Genomic DNA, 4,971 nt, shown 5'->3' with positions numbered 1-4,971 from the left:
AACAATGAATGCTCCAGCTAATCCACTCAGCCAAGTTTCTGCAACATGAACTATGCTCTAAGAGAAAGACGTAGGATAAGCACTTCGAAATCTTTAGGATTTGCCAAGGGATAAAATTAATTAGATGCACAAAAAAGTAGGGGGAGGAGGATGGCAAGAAAATTTTGGGGCTTGTGTTCTTACACTTGAATTGTTTGTGCAGGAACCATTACTGAAGCAGCACTTCATTCCTGAGGCAATAATTTATTGCTAGTCAAAGCCTGTTTCCAGAAAAGCCCATCAGGTGAGCGGCTTTTTTTTTTTTTTTGTCTTAAAAATGAGGTGCTTTTTAACGTTTCCCTCCAATCCCAAAATGTTGTCCATCCGTCCGTGCGCTTTGCCGCTAAATTTAGTGGGGACATTTTTGTTGCGTGACCTCTGCACAAGTTCAGTTTCCTCTCTAAATTTAGCAGAAAACTGATGTCACAGGACCTACAGACAATTTCAAGCTCTCTGATAAATTTAGCGGAAAAATGGATGTCACGTGAACTATGCAGCAATTCAGTTTTCCCTCTAAATTTAGCGGAAAAATTGATGTCATCTGACCTATGCACCAATTCAGTTCCCCAGCTAAATTTGGTGGGAAAATTGATTTCACATGATCTGACGTCATGTCACCTACAGACAACTTCAGGTTACCTGCTAGATTTAGCGGAAAAATTGATTTCACGGAACCGATACACCAATTCAGTTTCCCCACCAAATTTGGCAGAAAAATTTATATTGCGTGATCTGACGTCATGTGACCTAGAGACAAAGTAAGGTTCCCGCTAAATTTAGCAGAGCGATTTATGTTACGTGAACTTTGCACCAATTCAGCTTTCCCACTAAATTTGGCAGAAAAATTGATGTCGCGTGATCTGACGTCATGTGGCCTATACACATATTCAGTTTAAAATAAAATGAACAAAAACAAAACAAAACTACCTTTTAAATACTTTATTTCATGCGTTATAGCACTTTGAAGGTAAAAGTCACTTCCTATTTTAAATAATGTTTTTACTTTAAAGAAACAACTTTTCTCTAATTGTTTTGATTGAGCACCAGTGCCGTAAACTGCTAATAGCAGCCTTGAACAGTAAAGTTTGCACATCAGAAGTGTTGCTGATTCTTAACAGTATCTTTTGTCTCTTCCAACTCTTCAGTTTGAGGGGAATAAGTCATCGCTAGTCAATGCCTGATTCCACAGATGCATATCAGGTGAGCACCTCTTAATGAAACAACTTTGCTCTCTTTGTTCTAATTTAACACTAGTGTGGAAAATCTTGTTTTACTACGGTTCTTGAGTTGAAAACGGGTATAGTATTTCAGGTTAAAAAGTCACATTTGTGGGTTTTACGTGCCAAACCAACGACGGGCATCTGGCACGCCCCAGCGGAGGACTAAAGATTAATCTGGACCACCTGGGGATCTTTCGACGTGCGACCGAAAGCTCGATTACACGGCGCCTTCTCCGCAATAAGCCTCCGTCAGATTGCGGGCTCCTCGGCCGGGATTCGAACCCGCCACATGGGGATCCGTAGGCCAGCGCTCTCGCCTCGGAGCCACCGAGGCGGCTATTTCAGTTTAATGAAGTACTTTATAGGCACCATGTTTAAAGAAAAACTAAAAAATCCTTGAATTACAAAAAAAAAAATGTTAGAATGTGGACATCTTAAAAATGGTGTCTTAAGTTTTCTTTTGATCTTGTTAGCAGGAGTGTTATAATCATTCATTAAAATTTCAGCGTAGCCCTGCATGTTGCGGCATATCGTAGAAAGCAGAGCGCTAGAACGGTGAAAAGAAAAACTAGCAAAAGTGACGTCATTGGCAGGGTCCGATAACCCTTGTTCACCAATCGGCTGACTTGGGGATGCCAACAATGACGTCACGACGCTTTGGACAGATTACAGGTGGAAGAGAGACTCACTGCAAGCCCTGCTGCAATCTCTGCACATATTTTGGAAAAATAAATGCAGTTTACGTTGACTTTCGCCCAAGTTTAGTGCGATCGCTGAATTCATGGGACAAAATGCTATGGAAGTCCACCCTTAACTCAGATTTCTTAAAAAGTGCTTCAGCTTCTTTTTACTGCTACTTTGACTTAGTTGAACTAGCCGGTTCCAGTTTACATTAAGCCCAAGAAGCTAAGCTATTAATTTGAATGTGACATACAATAAACTCTCATTAATTCAAATTCCAGGAAGCCACAAATTTTGCATGAATTGTCAAAAGCTCGAGTTATCAGTTCATCAAATATGTTGGAAGATAAATTATGATTTGCCACATGGATGGCTGCACACACAAAACAGATATCTGATGATTTCCTCTACATAGGCCTACTAATAATAAGCAGGTATGCCACTCATGAAACATTGGTAAAATTTATGACACAAGTTTATTCAGCCCTCAAAAATGTTGTTTATCGGGGACTGTTTAGACAGCGCATGACACCTCAAAACAAAATTTTGTTCAACCAGCAAAAATGTTGTCTCTTATACAGGGTGATGCAAGGAAAGGCCTGGCTCTTTAAATCGACCGTAAAATTCGGTTTCTTAACCTATCGCGCTACGACTTTGTGCAGCTTTGCCCACAGATGGTCCATTCTTTTTTTGTAAATTTTGCAAAGAGCGAACTTACCTGTGGAAAAAGTGAAGAAAGAAAAAGGCTTAGCTCCTATGGAAACGCAGCGAAGCCACCGGTCTGCAAACAACACGGCGCCGTTTCGCACGGGAGACAAGAGATGGCGCAATGAACGCCGCCAACAAACGAGCATACGGCGCCGAGAGCGGGCGTCTTTTGCAGACAATCTTTTCGACTCAAAAGCGGTGCGCGTGCCGCAGGCGGCGACAGTCGCAGAAACAAAAACAGGCGCTGTAACAACAAGGAACTGCAGTTCCTTGTCTGCTAAAGACGCCGGCTCTCAGCGCCGTCTGCTGGTTGGTTGGCGGCAGTTGGCGTCGCGACAGCTTGCGCCATCTCTTGTTTCCCGTGCGAAACAGTACCATGTTTGAAGACCGGTGGCTTCGCTGTGTTTCCATAGGAGCTAAGCCTTTTTCTTTATTTACTTTTTTCTCGGGTAAGTTTGCTCTTTGCAAATTTTACAAAAAAAAAAAAAATGCACCATCTGTGGGCAACGCTGCACACAGTCGCAGCGCGATAGGTTAAGAAACCGAATTTTGCAATCGATTCAAAGAGCCTGGCCTCTCCTTGAATCACCCTGTACTTGTGTGAATGCTGTGACGTAAAGCCACGCCTCCACATCACAGCGTCCACGCAAGTTGCTGCTGAAACTGCAGTGCAGCACCCCTTTTTGTCGCTCATGTCTCCTCTGCTTCAGAGACGTATATAGGGAGAGTTTAACCATTCGTTGGAATGTATACGAGGCAAATAAGGAAGCACCATTGGCCGAAGGTGGGCCGGGCATGTTCCAGAGCATTTTCAGAACTGCAAATATGGTCAACCAGAAGCTGCGCATAATACCCTGGTGGTGGTTGCGAAAAGCAAAATTAATAAGTGCGTCGTGGGAGATCTGGCTCAATTCAATGTGCTTAATATCACTGAATAGTTGTGCGATTTTAATTGGCTGGTTTTATTTCTCAAGCACTTGATATGTTCGGTATTCAAATCAATGCAAATTTTTACTTTGGTTCAATTTATGGGGGGTTTATTTTATATGTCATGTTTAGTAGTAGCTAGGCTAGTTGGTAAGCACGTTGCTCACTTACTTTAACCGTGCATGTCATATACAATTTGTTGCGATTGTGTTTGAATGCAAATCCTTTTCTGCTCTTTATTTCAAGCTGCTCTTACATGCACCATGAAGATACCGAGGAGGTCTTCAATTGAATGACAACTTCAAGCACAAGCATGGAGGGGCATCTAAATGGCCAGCACAAGGACAACTCTAATGTAAATTTTCTCCAAAGTTAAAGCAAGGCAGGCCTTCTTCCAATTAAGGTATTGTGGCGAAACTTCTTAATTGGTTCGTTTGTTGAGCTGTCATCTATAGGAACAGCTGAGCTCACACAAACAAAATCCTGGCATTGAGAAGTACAGGTTGTGTGCTCTTTCTCTTTTGCAAAACATGAACTTTTTGGCTGAGGATGAAAGATTATTCAAGTTCATATATTAAATGACGGAGCTATGAACTCTCCATACCAATCTACCCCAAAAGCTTCATGTGACTTAGGCTTGCTTGAATATGGAAGCTTTTTCCACTAAATAATAAAGCACTTAACCTTTACGTCTTTTTGAACTGGACTCTCCGTAAAAACAAGGCATATAATTTTATAGAATGGCGAAATGTCTGTAGCCCACATTATGGACAGCTATCCATATGAAATGTGAAAGCTGTCCGCAGTAAATAACGAAGGACTATACCTTTCCGAATTACATAAGGCCAAAGCTACGAGTCATCCGCACCAGTCCTGCACCTCCGATACGTCAGGTGACACCCCTGGCAGATCTAGAGCTCTGCCAGGTGAGTCGCATGATGTATCGAAGGTGCAGGTGGTACGGATGGCACGAGGCTTTGGCCTTATAAGGCGGAAAGGTATAGTCCTTCGGTATTTAGTGCACATAGCTTTCACATTTCCTACGGATAGCTTTCCGTAATGTGGGCTACAGACGTTCCGTCGTTCTACGAAATTATATGCCTTGTTTTTACGGACGGTCCAGTTTATAGATTACGGCAAATCATACCGGCAATATTGAACCAGCAACTTTTATCCGTAAAATGGAAAACGGATAACTGTCTGTAAAGTGAGCTACGGACGTTTCGTCATTTTAGAAAATTATATGCCTTGTTTTTACAGACAGTCCCGTTTCTAGATTACGGCAAACCATACCGGCAATATTGAACCCGCAACTTTTGCCCGTAAAATGGGGTGAAAATTTTTTACAGTGTAGTTGATGTATCCGGGCCGAAAACCACGGTTGTCTTTTCTCAGG

General features: G+C 42.2%; 1 long non-coding RNA gene across 1 annotated transcript; it reads left to right on the top strand.

The window, feature by feature from the left end:
• The first annotated feature begins 252 nt into the window (after positions 1 to 252).
• On the top strand, positions 253 to 3,855 carry LOC121835980. The gene is made up of 3 exons (XR_006077747.1): positions 253 to 283; positions 1,158 to 1,239; positions 3,822 to 3,855. It is a non-coding gene; the product is annotated as an uncharacterized LOC121835980 (long non-coding RNA).
• Positions 3,856 to 4,971: the final 1,116 nt, after the last annotated feature.

Source organism: Ixodes scapularis, unplaced genomic scaffold (genome assembly GCF_016920785.2).
Source record: "Ixodes scapularis isolate PalLabHiFi unplaced genomic scaffold, ASM1692078v2 PGA_scaffold1__304_contigs__length_218370807, whole genome shotgun sequence".
Lineage (NCBI taxonomy): Eukaryota > Metazoa > Arthropoda > Arachnida > Ixodida > Ixodidae > Ixodes > Ixodes scapularis.
Note: the sequence above shows the minus strand (reverse complement) of the source record. Positions and strands in the feature narration are given on the sequence as shown.